At 43.0% G+C, this 20,555-nt stretch overlaps 1 protein-coding gene and 1 non-coding gene across 2 annotated transcripts in view; one reads left to right on the top strand and one right to left on the bottom strand.

The window, feature by feature from the left end:
* The window catches only part of LOC126177049 (cuticle protein 16.5-like), a 334,451-nt gene that overhangs the window by 160,557 nt on the left and 153,339 nt on the right, over positions 1-20,555 (bottom strand). The window lies entirely within an intron of this gene.
* Positions 4,592-4,666, top strand: Trnal-caa (transfer RNA leucine (anticodon CAA)). The gene has a single exon. It is a non-coding gene; the product is annotated as a tRNA-Leu (tRNA).

Here is a 20,555-nt window from a genome sequence, read left to right as displayed (position 1 = left end):
TCTGAATTTTGCGCTATTCCGCGAAACTACTTATTCTGTCCACTGCAGTAATAGTTTGGTCTTACGTCAAAACGGTAGGTGGATCAAAACAAAATGTCCAGACACTCTGTGACCAAAATGGTCTGAAACAGAGGATGACAGACTAAAGGCCGAAATACTAAATGTCTTTTTTCAAAGCTGTTTCACAGAGAAAGACGGCACTGTAGTTCCTTCTCTAGATTGTCGCACAAATGACAAAATGGTAGATATCGAAATAGATGACAGAGGGATAGAAAAACAATTAAAATCGCTCAAAAGAGGAAAGGCCGCGGGACCTGATGGGATACCAGTTCGATTTTACTCGTAGTATGCGAAGGACCTTGCCCCCCTTCTTGCAGCGGTGTACCGTAGGTCTCTAGAAGAGCGTATTGTTCAAAAAGATTGGAAAAGGGCACAGGTCATCCCCGTTTTCAAGAAGGGACGTCGAACGGATGTGCAGAACTATAGACCTATATCTCTAACGTCTATCAGCTGTAGAATTTTGGAACACGTATTATGTTCGAGTATAATGACTTTTCTGGAGACTAGAAATCTACTCTGTAGGAATCAGCAAGGGTTTCGAAAAAGATGATCGTGTGAAGCTCAGCTCGCGCTATTCATCCACGAGACTCAGAGGGCTATAGACACGGGTTCCCAGGTAGATGCCGTGTTTCTTAACTTCCGGAAAGCGTTTGATACAGTTCTCCATAGTCCTTTAATGAACAAAGTAGGAGCATATAGACTATCAGAGCAATTGTGTGATTGGATTGAAGAGTTCCTAGGTAACAGAACGCAGCATGTCATTCTGAATGCAGAGAAGTCTTCCAAAGTAAGAGTGATTTCAGGTGTGACGCAGGGGAGCGTCGTAGGACCGTTGCTATTCACAATATACATAAGTGTCCTTGTGGATAACATCGGAAGTTCACTGAGGCTTTTTGCGGATGATGCTGCAGTATATCGAGAGGTTGTAACAATGGAAAATTGTACTGAAATGCAGGTGGATCTGCAACGAATTGACGCATGGTGAAGGGAATGGCAATTGAATCTCAATGTAGACAAATGTAATGTGCTGCGAATACATAGAAAGAAAGATGCTTTATCATATAGCTACAATATAGCAGGTCAGCAACTGGAAGCAGTTAATTCCATAAATTATCTGGGAGTAGGCATTAGGAGTGATTTAAGATGGAATGACCATATAAAATTAATCGTTGGTAAAGCAGATGCCAGACTGAGATTCATTGGAAGAATCCTATGGAAATGCAGTCCGAAAACAAAGGAAGTAGGTTACAGTACACTTGCTTTCCCACAGCTTGAATACTGTTCACCGGTGTGGGATCCGTACCAGATAGGATTGATAGAAGATATAGAGAATATCTAACGGAGAGCAGCGCGCTTCGTTACAGGATCATTTAGTAATCGCGAAAGCGTTACGGAGATGACAGATAAACTCCAGTGGAAGACTCTGCAAGAGAGACGATCAGTAGCTCGGTACGGGCTTTTGTTGAAGTTTCGAGAACATATCTTCACCGAGGAGTCAATCAGTATATTGCTCCCTCCTACGTATATCTCGCGAAGAGATCATGAGGATAAAATCAGAGAAATTAGAGCCCACACAGATGCATATCGACAATCTTTCTTTCCACGAACAATACGAGACTGGAATAGAAGAGAGAACCGATAGAGGTACTCAAGGTACCCTCCGCCACACACCGTCAGGTGGCTTGCGGAGTATGGATGTAGATGTAGATGTAGAAACAGAAGCCAGTACTGCAGTCGCTTGCAAAATGGTCGACATCGAAGTTCGTATCAAACAGATTTCTGTGATGGAATTCTTGAACGCAGAAGGTGGAACGCCCATTCTTATTCATGAAATACTGAAAAACGCGTAGGGTGATGCAACATGGCTATCAGCACTGTCAGACGATGGTATTGTCGCTGTAACGGAGCTGAAGGGCAAACATCTTTGGCTGACGAAATGCGGATCAGCAAGCCACTGACACACAACATTCAGCGAGTGGATGACATCATTCGGACTGACCGCCGGGTGACTACGGATTATTTATGCCGCATTACTCTCCTCAGCTAAGGCAGTGTGATGATGGTTATTCAACAATTGGGATACTCAAAGGTTTGTGCAACATGGGTGCCAAAAATGTTAACCGACCAGAATAGAGAGATAAGAAAAACAATTTCCTCCCAACTCGTGCAGCGCTTCCGTTTGGAGGGAGAGGATGTTATGAAAAATGACCGAAGAGGAAACATGGGCTCATTTTCTTGAACCAAAATCAAAGAGGCAGTCTGTGGAATGGCATCACAGAGACTCACCGCAGAAGAAGTAGTTTAGAACTGTGCTATCGGCAGGGAAAGCTATGGCTACATTATTCTCGTACACGGAGGGTGTTGTTATGATTGGCTTTTTGGAGCAGGGACGCACAGATCTGTCCAGTTCGTCAGAACCCTCAAACAGCTTAATGCATGTCTTCAGCGGTTTCACACAACTGAAGCTACAGTGGATGTTCGTCTTGTGCAGAGAAGATTCAACGAAGAGCGGCGCGTTTCGCCACGGGATCGTTTAGCTGGCGCGAGAGCGTTACGGGGATGCCAAACAAACTCCACTGGCAGACGTTGCAAGAGAGATGTTGTGCATCACGGAGAGATTTACTACAGAAATTTTGGGACAGCACTTTTTAGGAGGAGTCAGACAACATATTACTTCCCCCCACATACATCTCGCGTATTAACCACGAGGAGAAAAAAATTCAAGAGATTGGAGCCAATACAGAGGCTTACCGACAGTCATTCTTCCTAAGCACTATTCGCTAGTGGAACAGGATTGGAGGCATCAGATAGTGGTACGGAAAGCACCCTCCGCCACCCACCATTAGGTGGCTTGCGGAGTATGATGTAGATGAGGAGGCCGTGAAAACTTCCCCGCGGCTTCGGGAACAGGGCCATTCGTTTTATCACACTGGGATACACGCCCTTCTCAAAATATAGACCAAAACTGTGGAAATCGACCGATATGACACTGAAAAGCCATAAATTAATCGTCACTCTTGTTTTCAACCTATGTAGTTGCATTTGAAATTCTTGACAAATATATATAAAATAGGAGGCATTATTTTTTGACTGACCCTTGTAGATGTGTTAGCATGGGCCCGATAACCTTCGTATATTAAACATTAGGGCCGGCCGGAGTGACCGAGCGGTTAAAGGCGCTACAGTCTGGAACCGCACGACCGCTACGGTCGCAGGTTCGAATCCTGCCTCGGGCATGGATGTGTGTGATGTCCTTAGGTTAGTTAGGTTTAAGTAGTTCTAAGTTCTAGGGGACTTATGACCACAGCAGTTGAGTCCCATAGTGCTCAGAGCCATTTGAACCATTAAACATTAGGGGTCGGAATCTGTCGTGGTGTCAAGTTTTGCGAGATGTAGACGACATAGGTAGGTGTACCGCCCCTTGCCTATACAGTACCGTAAATAAAGATAAGTGTTATGCAAGATTTCCTATCAAGTAGCGGAATTGAAGGTCTTAAATAAGACTAGTGAGAATTGTCAAGGTGAACTGCAGTGACAGAGGGAATAAGATACTGTGTCGCGAAGTGAATATTTATTAAGTGCAACCGGTATCCACCGTGCACCGTTACGGAGCTGAGCTGCTCCACGCACGGCACCGTTTACCGGCGCTAGGCGTGGCCTCTGTGGGCGAGGCGCGGAGACAGCTCGTTGCTCGCGAATCGTGTTTGTTCCTCGCTCCACAGATGTCGCCACGGGTACTGGTGTGAACACTAACGCCTACTGTCTTGCCGAAGATGAGGTATTTTCGTTCACCCCGTAAGGCAATGTTGCGTATAATCCATTATCCAAGAAACAGTCCCATGCAGAAAGAAAATTAGTTTCATAATAAAATGATTTTTCCCAGACTGGTTATCGTTCTCGTCTTCTCGGTATAGAACATAATCGTCTTGCTTTCAAGCATTAGGGTGTTCATCGTTCTAAACTCGCAAGCAAACTGATTCTCAGAAGGAGATTTTCACTCTGCAGCGGAGTGTGCGCTGATATGAAACTTCCTGGCAGATTAAAACTGTGTGCCCGACCGAGACTCGAACTCGGGACCTTTGCCTTTCGCGGGCAAGTGCTCTACCAACTGAGCTACCGAAGCACGACTCACGCCCGGTACTCACAGCTTTACTTCTGCCAGTACCTCGTCTCCTACCTTCCAGACGAGGTACTGGCAGAAGTAAAGCTGTGAGTACCGGGCGTGAGTCGTGCTTCGGTAGCTCAGTTGGTAGAGCACTTGCCTGCGAAAGGCAAAGGTCCCGAGTTCGAGTCTCGGTCGGGCACACAGTTTTAATCTGCCAGGAAGTTTCATATCAGCGCACACTCCGCTGCAGAGTGAAAATCTCATTCTGGAAACATCCCCCAGGCTGTGGCTAAGCCATGTCTCCGCAATATCCTTTCTTTCAGGAGTGCTAGTTCTGCAAGGTTCGCAGGAGAGCTTCTGTAAAGTTTGGAAGGTAGGAAACGAGGTACTGCCAGAAGTAAAGCTGTGAGTACCGGGCGTGAGTCGTGCTTCGGTAGCTCAGTTGGTAGAGCACTTGCCCGCAAAAGGCAAAGGTCCCGAGTTCGAGTCTCGGTCGGGCACACAGTTTTAATCTGCCAGGAAGTTTCAAACTGATTCTCATCTTTTTTACCGCCGTCTTTCAATTCTATCTTCCTATTCGGCTTGTAGTTTTGGATCTTCTGGAGAGTTCTCTGACCAAGCATTCTTACGTAATGTCCATAATCTTCGCAATATTATTGAATTTTTTCATTCGTGTTAAAAATGTGTAATTCTGTTCTAGTCACATCGTTACTTGCACAGCCCTTCGTCGTCTTTCTTAAGAACCTCATCTCCCCTGTTCGAATTTTTATTTTCTTGTAGTAGCCCAACTTCCGCTTCCGTAGGACAACGCAGGAATTGCCATTACTTATAGAATTTCATGATGGTCTCGTTTCGTACTTTATAGCCCAGTGTTCTGCTAATGGCAGCACAAACAGCTTGGAATCTGTGTATTTCATTTTCAATATCGGAGTCAAAATTAAAACCTATACCACAGCCTCAAATGAGAGAGTTGAGACACTTGTTCTAAAACTGAACTATCCAAAACAGCTTTTATCTAACTGAATAATTTCCTCTGGATGTTATTATTTTCCTTTTATTATTTGAAATTTTAAAGTTGTATACTGAGTAGATGATAAACTAATGGTGTGGCTCAAGGTCTGGTATGAATGCTTTGGTTTTCTTTTCCCTGTCACGAAGGGAGGGGGGGGGGGGGGTTGAGCGGTGAGGGAACTTGCATGTCAAGTGTAATTGTCGTGTGCCGGTGATAGTAGTGAGTGTACATCGTCAACGTAGAATCGTGGAGCCATTTGTCAGCGCTCAACCTATTGCTCTCGAGAAGCACCAATGGGCTGTCGAGCTTAGCTTTCTCCATATGAAAAAGGGATCATCATCAGTAATGTTACAATATCATGATCGATGAGACACAGTAGAGAGGTTTGAAATTTAATACAGTATTTCAGTGTAGTATCTGATGATCGAGAACTGTGCTCGACCACCCCCATTTGCCGGCCGGAGTGGCCGAGCGGTTCTAGGCGCTACAGTCTGGAACCGAGCGACCGCTACGTTCGCAGGTTCGAATCCTGCCTCTGGCACGGATGTGTAGGATGTCCTTAGGTTAGTTAGGTTTATGTAGTTCTAAGTTCTAGGGGACTGATGACCTCAGAAGTTAAGTTCCATAGTGCTCAGAGCCATTTGAACCATTTTGAACCACCACCATTTATTTGCACCCAAATACTGCCGTACAAAACTTCCCCCCCCCCCCTCCAATAACCGCCACCTCCCGCGTGCAGGACCGATTCGAAAGAGGTGAGATTGGCAACAGACATCTACGACATTTTGAAACGGATTCGTTGTCTGACATTTTACACTTCTTACAATAAACTGGAACCGACAATAATTTAATTCCTGTTGCACTAATCTGCATTATACATAGAGCGCTTCACAGTTCAATTTTTAGGACGCAGAGATGAGAATGTAAAACACATTTGCCACGATTTAGCTGCCATTTAACGAATGTGTCGTGACTACTGAAAACTTGTGTCAGAACGGAACAAGAAACCGATCAGGCATAAACTTTATTGATAGGTGATAGGACTGGAATAGGGTATCGCCAGCCTGGTGAGACCAATGAGGATCATGAAGATCTACCTGAATGAGAAGTAGCGGTTCCTAAGGTCTGCAAAGTCGACAATGGCTGGGGGAGGGATCAGCTGACCCAGCGTCTTTCCCGCACCGCATCAAAACGTCGTAACTACGGCAGTCCGTCAAAATGACTTTGTGCCCTGGCCTTGATGACGGAGATACTTTGGGCCATTTAGAAAAGATAGTATGATTAACAAAAAATAGTGCAATAAAGTCGGCTGGAAAGGGTGTACTCACTAGAAATTTTAGCAGTAAATCACTAAAAATTATTATTGAGCAATTTTCTACGAATGGTATCACTCTCATTTCAAGAAGACACAACATATTCAGTAGTGCATGTACAGAGGTGTGCCGTCCATGGAGAGGAAATAATAACTAGGGTGGAAGCTTCAAAATTTTTCGGTGCACGTATTGACGAGAATTTAAACTGGAGACAACAAATTTTTGAACTTCTCAAACAACTTAGTACAGCCACACTCGCACTTCGAATCACTGCAAATCTTGGAGAGGCAAACCATTTCGCTGACATGGTTTGCGTATTTTCATTCTATAATGTCATATGGAATAATGCTCTGGAGTAGCTCATCTTTAAGAAAGGAAGTCTTCATTGCACAAAAACGTGCCGTAAGATTAATTAATGGTGGTCTCTCACGATTATCATGTAGACATCTGTTTAAAACGTTAGGCAGTTTGACTACTTCTTCATAGCATATTTATTCGCTCAAGAAGTTTGTTGTAAACAATCCTCTCTAGTTCAAAAGGAACAATGATGTACATAATTACAGTACCAGAAGAAAATATGGGATTCATTACTGAACATTAAGGTTGTCTTTAGCACAAAAAAGAGTGCACAATGATGCCACCAAAACTTTCATTCACTTATCCAGTTACATAAAATGCCTGACAAAGAGCAAAGATAAATTTGAGAACAAACTGGACCGTTTTTTCCTTGACAGCTCCTGCTATTCCGTAGAAAAATTTCTATTTCTGTAATGTGTAAAATGTGGTGAGTAGGATTTACTAACGCACATGTGCACTTTTTTTTAAAAAAAGAAAAGAAAACACTTGGGGATCGTCAGCATGTAGTCATGTTTACAAAATACTCCCTGCTGCAAATAGAAAATGAGTCGTTCGACATCATTTATCGCGCAAATGATCCATGGCTGATAAAACTAACACTGTGATGCACAACTCCGTTTTCAGCGTCTGGATATGAAGTTGAATTATCACTTCTGTCTACGTTTTGTGCTTGAGAAAAGAGCCTGTGGCGAACCGTGCTGCTCACCTTTGCAGCTTCATTATATTTTTTGTCAATCCTATGTCAGACTAAAGAGTAACGGCCTAACAAGAGTTTCATAAGCTATCTCATTCGTGCGTGGTTTACACTTCCTGAGAATTCTTCCAATTAATCTGTCTGGCATCTACGTTACCTGTGATTAGTTTCATGCGGTCGTTACTTTTTAAATCGGTCCGTACAGGTCTTCGCATATACTTAATGAGTGCCCCTCTAATGAAAATAATGTAACGGACCCTTCCGATTATCTAACTACAAGAAGAGCGCTTACATCTCATGTGATCAACTCTTAGGTCATACTTTATAACAATAAGATTTCGTTACTCCGAAAACGGCTTAATACTGAAACGAGTAAGAGCTAAAGAAATGTAATAAATACTTGTGGTGGTTAAGACGAGAGTTTAGTTGTAAGGTCTAGAAGTTACATTCGTTTCTGCTCTGGGTCAGCTGCCGATATCTGAAGCAAACACCGATCCTTTGCTGGTCTTCCTATATTTCGCTACACTTTTTAGCCTTGCGACTTCTCTGTGAAGGACAGCATCATCCGCGAAAAGCATGGAAACAGTAATGATCCTGTAACATGAGACTTGCCCGAAGTTACTTTCCCGTAAGATTTCCTTTGTTATGAATGACATTATGTGTTCTAACACATTGTAGAAATGAATACTCCAAACCAGCTGCCATAAGGTAATACGTTTTTTAATATTTTACACGACAGGCCTGTTTAGACTTACTTCCATTATCAAGTGACGTCTAATTGGAAGTGATGACCATAGTGCATCTATAGCAAAGTCTTTCTGTTATGTCTCGATACGCATAATATTTCTTGTAGTTATGAAACGTAAAAATATGTTTTTGCCTGATATTTTGACTGTTCAGTTTTGACTGTTCTTTACTATGATGCTATATACTTACAAAGTAAAGAACTGTCGAAACTGAACTGTCAAAACATCTGACAAAGACATACTTACCGAGACGTGACACAAAATTTTACTGTAGACACAATATGGTCGTCACTTCCAACTAGACGCCAATTCATAACGCCTATAAGCCGAAACAGGCCTGTCGTGTAAAATATTAAAAACATATTACTTTATTCCAGCTGATTCGGAGCATTCATTTCCATAATATCTTATACCGACATATAGTATGATGCCGGTCCAACGGAGCGTAAAATATTATGTGTTCTATTTACTAAGAACTTTACAGGCCAATCATACATCTGGTCTGATACGCCCTACACTCGCATTTTGTTCATTCGGCGACAGTGAACAACGGCGGCGAAGTTCCGGAAGTCAAGGAACACGGCATCGACCTGGGTGTCGGTAATTACTGCTTTCTGGGTCTCATGGCCGAACGGAGCGAACTGGGTTTCACGTTATCATTGTTTGCAAAACACGTGTTGATTCCTACACTGGAGATTTTTTTCCCCAGAAATGTAAGCATAAAAAGCGTTCCTAATTTTTAAAACAGACTGACCTCAGCGATTTATTTCTACATTTGTGAGCGTTTGATAGATGAGAGAACGGCCTGCGCATTTTTCCAGTCACTTGGAACGCTTCGTTCCTCGAGACTGCTACTAGAAGAGGAACAAGTTATTTCGCATACTCTTTATAGAATCTTATATGTGTCTCATTGGGTACAACTACCTACCTTGTGTTGAGTTATTTTGGATGGATAAATTTAGAGCAAGTGTATTCGAGGAAGATTGTGGTATGATTCTGCTACAGCTATCGTATATCTCGCATACGGATAGTGAGAACAACAGATTTTGGCGCGTGCTTTGGCATCTAAGAATCATTTTGTTCATTGTTAGTACTGGTATGAATTACTGTCGGCTGCGCACAGTACAGTGACTTGTGGAGTGTACATGTAGATAGAGATGTACGAAGAGAGAATATTTTAGCAGCGCTAACAAAATGCAGATGTCTCTACCCGACAATTTGAATGTGCGAGTGGAACAAGCCTAGCAAGTGTGCTGTAAATTCTACACCTCAAAATATTTTATCCATTCTCTGTTTCGCTCCATCCATACTTCATGGCAATGACTTTCAGCTACAACTCTTCCAATGTTGTTGATGAAAACTTCAAAGCGAGGCATCGTTTATGAACCAGGGGAAATAAATCTTCACGATATCTACTACTGGCCGGTTGAAAATACGCGTGGGGTGAGAGATGCGAATAAACAAAAAGCGTGGCCTGTCAACATGTGATATGGCCTTTTGCAAGAACCGAAACGTCGTAACTATTTTATTGATAGGACATTAAACAGCCACAAGTATCTACTAGTATCCTAATACGTATGTTGTCCAAGTAATTAAGAGAGAGCCCGAGACATGAGGCAGTATTAACAGAGAGCTCTCTTTCGGCCGTTTGGACGGTCTCCAGAATTTACTCCTGTGGACATTTGTCTGTGGAGAACACTGAAAAAAGAGCTCTATGGGGAAACACAAACGCCTTCTGTAGACGTGAAATCCTATAACTATAACATGGACCTGAGCTGCAGTAATTCCAGATAAAATACAGCGCACCGTACTGTCTGCACGGAATTGCTTTACAGCTTGTACCAGCGCTCAAGGTAGAATTTTTGATAGTCGTTAAACTAAAAACACAAACCATACCTTAGTAACGTGCTTGCTCGCATTTGGTACAGTAGGTCAGACAGACTGGAAACGTCTTCTCTTAATGCTGGGACAGTGGTTTGCAGCGCTGTTTTATTCTTACTATTCTATCTAGTTCAACACGGATTATGCTGCCGTGATCCTTTTGGAAGGTTCTATCAAATTCCACAGAAAAAGTGTATTGTTCAATGTAACGAAAGTAAATGGCTTAATTCATTGAACCGGCATCCAGTCAGTCGTCTTCAGTTAAAGATTTCCGTGACTACAGTGTGACTAAGGGCATTTACCTGAATAATCGGTATCAGTTTCCATTGTTTTACCATTTGTTCGCTGTTAGCTCCAGCAAGGGCATGAATTGCTTTACCCAGGATACCTGCACTGTACGGTAGAACAGCAAAGTCAGTTAGTTGTTACTTTTTTAATACATATTTACGTGAATGATGCATATGATATGATAGAGGGTTTGAGGAGTGGAAGTGGATTACCAAATAGGCTTTTAGCGGGGTATGCTGTTGTGTACAGAGAAGTCGCAACGCTAGAAAAATTGTAGCAAAGTTCAAGAAGATCTGCAGGGGATCGACATTTGGCGCAGGAGGTAGTAACTCACCCTCCGCGTAAACAAATGTAGCATTTTGCGAATAAGCAGACAAAAAGACCCTTTATTGTACGATTACAAGATTGCAAAATAATCACTGGAGGCAGTTACTTCCATTATATATATATATATATATATATATATATATATATATATATATATATATATATATATATATATATCAGTATGCGTATGGAGCGAAGTGAAGTGGAACAAAAACATAAAGCAATCGTTCGAGCAATGTTTGAATTTTGCTCGTCAGTCTGGGATCCGCACCAAATAGGATTCATACAGGAAAAAGAGAACAACCAAAGAAGAGTAGCACGTTTTGTTACAGGCTCATTTAGTAAACGCGAAAGGGTCACAGAGATGCTCAGCCAACTCTAGCGCGAAAGACGTTGCAAAAGAGGCGTTCTGGATCACGGAATAGTCTACTGCCAACATTTTTCTGGTGAACTTTTCTAGAAGAGTCAACCAATATATTGCTTCCTCCTACGTGTATCTCGTGGAAAGATCATGAAGATAAAATCAACCCACATGGAGGCTTCGTTCTTCCCTCGAACCATACGCGACTGGAGAAGACATGGGGGAAGTGACAGTGGTAGAGAATATACCCTCAGCCATACACCGTAAGGTGACTTCCGAAGTGTATATGTAGATGCGAGTGCAGATAAAAAAATCTAAGATGCTATTTAAAAAAAAATGTTGCTGCAGAGGTACAGGGTGTCCAGGCTAGAGGTATACAGAACATTTGTATATATTTCAATACCTATTAAGTGTATAGCTTTATTTGTCCAACACTGTACACAGGAACTCAAACGTCTTTATGCATCCAGAATGAGATTTTCACTCTGCAGCGGAGTGTGCGCTGATATGAAACTTCCTGGCAGATTAAAACTGTGTGCCCGACCGAGACTCGAACTCGGGACCTTTGCCTTTCGGGGGCAAGTGCTCTTCCAGGAGCAGGAGAGCTTCTGTAAAGTTTGGAAGGTAGGAGACGAGGTACTGGCAGAAGTAGAGCTGTGAGTACCGGGCGTGAGTCGTGCTTCGGTAGCTCAGATGCTAGAGCACTTGCCCGCGAAAGGCGAAGGTCCCGAGTTCGAGTCTCGGTCGGGCACACTGTTTTAATCTGCCAGGAAGTTTCGTCTTTATGCATGTTGGTACAGTTAAGTGGGGTCATCGTTTGTAACTCTACAGATACCGAAACGGTACTCCACTTCTTGCGACGTGTTCATAAGCATGACAGGTGTTACGGCCTCAGTACAGTGTAGATCAGTTGTCTCATATCTACCAGATCTCGAACCCTTCTTATGTAACCAATGTCCTTGATAATCCCCATGCACTGCAAATCCATCGAAGTCAGACTGGGAGACGGGCGGGGCCTGGCAATGGGACCCTCACTTCCGATCCAACGCCCAGGAATCGTCTCAAGGAGAGGAGTGGTAACATCCACATCCCAATAATAGTGAGTGGGGCGTCGGGGAGGCACCGTCCTACTGGAAAATGACGTCTGCAGGCTTCTGCGAAACTGCATAGTGCGTCAAAATGTCGAGATATATGTGCGCTGTTACTGGCTCGCGTGCACTGTGCTCCTCAGTACAGTTCGTATAATGGTGAGTACAACATCTGTGAGTGTGTGTCTATCGACTGCTTATTTAACCAATAACATAAAATACCGACTTCTTTCGTTATAAGGATGTACTAGTGCGTACCTCTAGCATGGACGCCTTGAATTTGTAACGAACAAAATTATAAGAAAGATAAACCTACTAGCGGAATAATGATTGAAGGTGAATCATTGGTGAAGGCGGAAAGTGTCAAGTACTTGGGAAGTGTTATAGAGGAAAATGGAACAAATGAGAAAGAGATCAGCGAACGTGGCAGACAGGCGGAAGCATTGCTGCAAAATGTTAGGAACCTGGTTTGGAACAAAGACGTCCCACAGAAAAGCAGAGAAGTAATATAAATAAATTACTACATCCTAACAATGACCTCTGCATCTGAAACATGGGCAGTGAAAAAAAGAGACGGAAGCAGATTGCAGGAGTGTGAGATGAAGTTCTTCGGAAGTAGGATAAGAGTAACAAGGACATATAGGATGAGAAATGAAAGGGTAAGGGAAATAGTGAAAGAGCAATTCTTGCAGAATAGGATAGAATCATCAAGGCTAAGATGGTATGAATATTTAAAGAGGATGGAAAACAAGAACATTACCAAGAGATTTGAAAGAAACTACTAAGAGCAAGATCAAGGGATGGATGGCTGAAAGGTGTGAAGGAGCGAATTGTAAAAAAAAAGGCGAAGACTCGATCTGCGTGAATACAGATAGATGTTGGGAAAACAGGGCTACACGGCGAGGCTAATGTTCTAAATGACTAACTGTGGGGCTGGAAACAGTTCGAGATGATGATGATGATGATGATGACGATGATCGTGATAACAACCAAGCTGGTTAATATTCTCCTGTCCACCCCTGATAGCTGAGTGGTCAGCGCGACGGAATGTCATACATAACGGCCCGGGTTCGATTCCCAGCTGGATCGGAGATTTTCTCCGCTCAGGGACTGGGTGTTGTGTTGTCCTTATCATCATCATTTCACCTCCATCGACACGCAAGTCTCCGAAGTGGCGTCAACTCGAAAGACTTGCATCAGGCGAATGGTCTACCTGATGAGAGGCCCTAGCCACACGGCATTTCCATTTGCAATTTCCCCTAGTAGCAAAAAACATTCACTTCACACTGTTTTAATTTTTTTTTGTTTTACTTCTGGACAAATATAATTTGGAGTGGTCAAGGTAAATGGGACTCCATGTGTAAGGCGACTGATGACCTCAGAAGTTAAGTCGCATAGTGCTCAGAACCATTTGAACCATGTGTAAGGGAGAGGAGTGGACCTAAAACTGAACCTTGTGGGACACCCTTCGTGTTCTCTCCCCAGTTACTATAATTTTATTTCCTTCCGGCCAAGCTTGAATCGTTTAGCACAATCTTTTTGCATTCTGCTTGTTAAACATGACGTAGTTCTACATATACATGGATACTCTGCAAATCACACTTAGATGCCGGGCAGAAATCGCACCACCTTAACATTAATTCTCTATTATTCCACTCCCAAAAAGCGCGCAGAAAAACGAATACTTATGTATTTCCGAACGAGCTCTGATTTCCCTTACTTTATTATGATGATGGTTTCTCCCTATGTAGATCGGCGTAAACAAAATACTTTCGCATTCGGAGGAGGATGTTGGTGATTGAAATTTCGTGAGAAGATTCCGGCGCGACGAAAAATTCAGAGCAGTTGTTCAGAGAGCGATCAACCTATAAGAAACAAAGACGTCCTACAGAAAAGCAAAGAAGTAATATAAATAAGTTACTACATCCTAACACTGACCTATGCAGCTGAAACATGGGCAGTGAAGAAAAGAGACGGAAGCAGATTACAGTAGGGTGAAATGAAGTTTTTCGCAAGTAGGATAAGAGTAACAAGAAGAGATAGGATGAGGAATGAAAGGGTAAGGGAAATAGTGAAAGAGGAATTCTTGCAGAGCAGGATAGAACCATCAAGGCTAAGCTGGTATGAGCACTTAAAGAGGATGGAAAACAAGAAGATTCCCAAGAACACACATGAAATGGAGATTTGAAAGAAACGACTAAGAAGAAGATCAAAGGACAGATGGGTAAAAGGTGTGAAGGAGTGCGTTGTAAAACAGGCGAGTACTGGACCAGCGTGAATACAGACAGGTGATGGGGAAACAGGGCTAGATGGCGAGGGTTTTGTTCCAAACAGACCAAGTCTGGGGCTGGAAACACTTCGAGTTGATGATGTTTGTGATCGTGATAACAACCATGGTTAATGTTCCCATAGTAGCAAACAACATTCGCTTCATAAATTATTTTTTGTTTTACTTGTGGACAAATACATAGGGAGGAACGATCACCACGATAAAATAAGGGAAATCTGAGCTCGTACGCAAAGATATAGGTGTTCATTCTTCCCGTATGCTATACAAGAGAATTGTGAATGTGGTTCGATGAACCCTCTGCCACGCACTTAAATGTGATTTTCAGAGTATCCATGTAGATGTAGATGTAGAAATATAATTTGGTGTGGGCAAGATAAATGAGACACCATGTGTAAGGGAGAGGAGTGGACCTAAAACTGAACCTTGTGGGACACCCTTCGTTATTTCTCCCCAGTTACTGCAATTTTATTTCCTTCCGACGTTGCTCGAATCGTTCAGCACAATCTTTTTGCATCCTGTTTGTTAAATATGACATTTACGTGGCTACTATGCAAATCACACTTAAATGCCTCGCAGAAAGGTTCATCGCACCACTTTAACATTAATTCTCTATTATTCTATTCTCGAAATGCGCGCGGAATAACGAGTACTCACGTCTTTCCGAACGAGCTCTGATTTCGTTTATTTTATTATGATGATCGTTTTCCCTATGTAGATCGGCGTCCACAAAATATTTTCCCATTCGGAGGAGGAAGTTGGTGACTGAAATTTCGTGAGACGATTCCGCAGTAACGGAAAATTCAGAGAAGTTGCTTAGAGAACTACCAATCTATAAGGCTTAAGCCGTTCTGGAAGAGTCACACAATGTCAAAAGCTTTGGACAGATCACAGAAAAATATTAGCATCTCGTGATACTTAGTTATTTAACGCTCGCATTATTTGGCGAGTAACGGTGCCTCGGAGCGGCCCACACGCAGCTGCGGATGCCCGCGCCGGGGCACGCCGGACTGCGAGTGGCGTGGTCAGCGCAGCGGTCTCGGGAGCGCCGCCAAGTGAAAGGGACCCTGGAGGCTGCGGCGAGCCGGGGTGTGGCTTACGTAAGCGGCCGGCGCGCGGCGCGCGGTCCAGCGATTTCTTGCCCGCGGTGCGCGGTGCTCGGCCTTGGCGGGCCGCGCCCTGCTTCCTCACCTCGTCTTCGCCGGCCAGCCGGCCGCGGCCAGCGCGTCTGGACACGGCAGCCTTTGTCCCGGCCCCAGGGTCGCGACCCGGCCCGCTCCTTTGTCCACGCCTTCCGGCCGCACGCCCATACGCCGCCACTGCCGCTTCCACAGCGAAATTTTCCCAGAAATTGTAGGTCGTCGCGAAATTAGGTATTGTGACGGCGTCAGCTGGAAATATCGTCGCCCCCCACCGCGTCCGTGCCCGCAGACAGGTACGCGATCCCGTCACGCTTTGTTGCGACAACGGCGCGAGAGCGAAAAAGCTGACGCGGATCAGGTTCGCATGCCGTGCCTCGAAATGGAAACTATCTCACCTGTAACGGAACAGTGCGTGTTGCAACGGACAGTTCAGTTCCGCGCTCCGTTACATTTTCTCCTGTGAAAAGACAGATCACGGAAACAGTTGCTGATACCCGCCTATAAAGCGGTTTCTCAACAACTTCAAATGGCTCTGAGCACTACGGGACTTAACTTCTGAGGTCATCAGGCCCCTAGAACTTAGAACTACTTAAACCTAACTAAGGACATCACATACATCCATGCCCGAGGCAGGATTCGAACCTGCGACCGTAGCGGTCGCGCGGTTGCAGACTGTAGCGCCTAGAACGGCTCGGCCACCCCGGCCGGCTCAACAACTTCGGACATCCGAATTTAAACTTGTGTTGCTACGACGAATCCATCTTTTTTCTGAAAGGAAGTATAATAGTAAATAAAGACAATCGTACTGAATGCATTTGTAGTGAGGTACAATAAGAAATCGTGAGGACACCTAGGGGTTGACAGGAGTGGCCCCCGCCAGGGGCGCAAGAGCAAGGGGGGCGCAAATTCCAAAGGCTGCCGACGATGTCGTGATGGACCGCCGCGCCACCATCGGAAAAAATAACGTTGCGCCGCGGCCAGTCTGATACGACAAATTGTGGAAAAATTTGTTACAGAACGGAGAAGAGATAGTAAAGGAAGACGCTCTGATGACGAGAATCCTCTTCACTTTCCTGGTAGGCACTTTCCTCATGTCACTCACAAGTGACCAGTCCAGGAAACGCAGAATATCGCGTAGAGGTGCAGTCTACTCGAAACAGGATGTGCGCCGCGGCCAGTATTATCTTTTTAGATAAACTTTTGAAAAATACTACTACTACTGCTACAACTACTACTAATTTATTCTTGAGTTTTTAGCAGTGCTCAGCTAATATATGTTACCCAAGCTGAACCTCCTTACTCAAAAATGGTTCAAATGGCTCTGAGCACTATGGGACTTAACTGCTGTGGTCATCAGTCCCCTAGAACTCAGAACTACTTAATCCGAACTAACCTAAGGACATCACACACATCCATGCCCGAGGCAGGATTCGAACCTGCGACCGTAGCTGTCGCGTGTTTCCAGACTGTAGCACCCAGAACCGCTCAGCCACTCCGGCCGGCGAACCTCCTTACTCCATGAACTTTTTTATCACAGCACGAGAGCACATGACCTTGGTTTATGATCAATTCCTGACAGAACTCACTAAGAGGTATGAGGCAATGACTTCAATATCTTCAAAATTTTATTTTCTAATGGGAGAAGCTCTAAAAATTAGTCAATTGATGTTCTTCTTAAACATGCTGCAGATTATGGAATTAAATATTCACATGATGTAGATGTAGTTAGGTTGTCACAAGAATTGGAAATTTTTCGAATGCAAGCTAAAGAACTTATTAACGAAGTTGAAAAAGCAACACCACTTCACATTCTTAAAAAGATTCAATATCCAAATAACTCTTAGAATTTACTTAACACTTCCTGTTGCGGTGGCCTCTTGTGAGCGAAGCTTCAGTAAAATAAAGCTCATCAACAATTATTTAATATGATCCACGGGACAGGAACTTTGTCAAATTTAGCCATTTTATCGATAGATCATAAAGAGGTAGCGAAACTTAAGTTAGAGGAATTAATTGATAATTTTGCAAAAATCAAAGCCAGGAAAGTAGCATCTAAGTAGATTAACTGAGCTTAATAACAGCGTTAAGTTAAATTTCATATAGGTATTCCTAGCAACTCAATGTGTTTTGAAATAGACTTTGTAAAATATAACGAGTTTTTGTATTTAAATGTGTGTCTCTGTTTCTTAATCAGAACACCTTGATTCTGAACAGTAAATTAGTTTCGTTCTGTCTTAAATTTCTGTAAATTAACAATACTGCATATATATATTTGCCAAGAAACGCATTCACCTTTTCTTGGGACAAGGAAAAATATCAATCTCTCTGTATTGATAAGAGGGTGCATTCCATTCTTCGTGGGGGCTTCTTTAGACGGCGCCATTTTAAATTCTTGCCAGGGGCGCGACATACCTAAGGTACACCGCTGCGTGATGAATATCCTGAGCTCACGCATAATAAGGTAGAACAGAATGACCTCCTCCATACTCACCAGCATGGATTTCGAGAAAATCGAGCATGCAAAACCCAACTTGTGCTTTTCTCATATCGCGCACTAAAAGGCATGGCTCAATATAGGCAGGTAGGAGCAGTATTTCTTGATTTACGCGAAGCATTTCACTCATTACCACACCCACCTTAGTTATCAAAAGTATCAGGTGAAATTTGTGACTGGAATGATTATTTTTGGGCAGGGAGGACGCAGCAAGTTACATTGGATGGGTAGTGACCGACAGATGTAGAACAAAAAAATAGTTCGAATGGCTCTAAGCACTATGGGATTTAACATCTGAGGTCATCAGTCCACTAGACAATATGAATAGTTACCTTAGACTTTTCGTAGATGATGCAGACATCTATAACGAAGTACTATCTAAAAGAAATTGCAAAAATCTTCAGTCACACGTTTATAAAGTTTCAGGTTCGTGCAGAAATTGGAAACTTACTTATACGCCCAGGAATGTAAAATTGTGCCCTTTACGAAAAGAAAAAAGTGTCGTATCTTATGAGCACAATATCAGTGAGCCATACTTAGAATCGGTAAACTCATGCAAACGCCTGGTGTAACACTTTGTAGGGGCATGAAACGCAACAATCGCATAATATCGGTCGTAAGGCAGGTGGAAAACTATGGTGTATTAGTAGACTACTAGGGAAATGCAATCAGTCTACAAAGGAGATTGCTCACAAATCACACAAGCGACCCACCCTAAAATGTTGCTCAAGCCTGTCGGACCCATACCAAATAGGACGAGCAGGACATATTGAACGCATATAGAAAAGGGCAGCACGAATGGTCACAGGATCTGTTGAAAGAACTGAACTGGCAGACTCTTGAAGATAGGCGTAAACCATACCGAGAACGCCTACTTACAAAGTTTCAACAACCGGCTTTGAATGAAGAGTCTAGGAATATACTAGAACCCCCTACACATTACTGCCATAAGGACGAGGACAAAATTAGATTAATTACAGCATACACAGTTATTCTTCGCAAGTTCCATATGTGAATGAAATTTAAAAAAAAGCCCTAATAACTGGTACAGTTGAACGTCTGACATGCACTTTACAGTGGTTTGCAGAGGATGGATCTAGATCTGCTCATATGTGAAGAAATGTACATTATTGATCGATGCATTTATGCAGATGTACGGACATTATCACAGCGAATTCATTAAACTTGCATTTGTTCCTTTTGAGTGTTAGGCTGACAGCATATCGAGTTGGTATTGCAATTATCATAGAAGTGTGAACACGTTGTACTAACACCTTATGCAAGCTGTTTCCTGACATGCACCTACGATTTTTAATAACAATAACGGGAAAAAGCTAATTGATATTTAAAAATAACAGCCGTTCAGAAACAACTTTTTACCTTAGACTATGCGTATTTCAACAAGGGTGCGAAAACTAGAGCTGTCAGCTGACGTACTACCAGAGCGATCTTCAAGAGATGATAAGTCTCTCTGGCCATACAAGGTAGAACCATTCTGAAATATCATCAAAAGGTTTTGACTAGACAATAAGAAGTATACATCGGATTATCATTAATATAATTATCACTGGTGTTTGTTATCGAAGGAACATGATCCTTACTGGGGATACAAGTTTGTAGTGAAATATTAGAACACAAAAATGACGCCAACCAAGAGCGGTAGGGCAGATTTCTTAGAATATTGCTCTAATGCCGCTGTTCGAAGGATGGTGCCTCCGTATGACGTTCAGTGGGCCGTAAGACTTTGAACCTCGATTCTCGGAACCGCCTGAGAAGCGTTTCCAGAGCATCATTTTTTACGTCTGAATACGTACCATAATTTTTCGAAATGTGAACAATTTCTGTGAACAAATTCAGTTAGATGTATGCTTCTTGTGAACTATGAGAAATCAGATCCGCCTGTTCTCGGAACAACTGTTGTTTATAAGTTCAAATGTTCAAATGTGTATGAAATCTTATGGGACCTAACTACTAAGGTCATCAGTCCCTAAGCTTACACACTACTTAACCTAAATCATCCTAAGGACGAACAGACACACACCCACCCATGCCCGAGGGAGGACTCGAACCTCCGCCTGTTTATGTGCCCAAAGATGTTTGAGCGCCTTTGTGCATCATCAGTGGGTACTTTTATTCAGCTCTGTTAAATGCAAACATGTTTTAAGAACTAATTATTGTAACGAAATTAGATCTAACAACAGTCCGTCTGTAGTGGTTATTATACTTACATTATCGTATATCGATAACTACTGGTTATTGACATATTTTCCATATTATTGGTTTCTGTAGGAATGTAGAAAATAGGTAGTTACTACAAAAGAAAAATGTTCAAAAGTGCGTGAAATGCCGGCCAGTGTGGCCACGCGGTTAAAGGCGCTTCAGTGTGGAACCGTGCGACCG

The sequence above is a fragment of the Schistocerca cancellata genome, chromosome 3 (genome assembly GCF_023864275.1).
Source record: "Schistocerca cancellata isolate TAMUIC-IGC-003103 chromosome 3, iqSchCanc2.1, whole genome shotgun sequence".
Taxonomy (NCBI): domain Eukaryota; kingdom Metazoa; phylum Arthropoda; class Insecta; order Orthoptera; family Acrididae; genus Schistocerca; species Schistocerca cancellata.
Note: the sequence above shows the minus strand (reverse complement) of the source record. Positions and strands in the feature narration are given on the sequence as shown.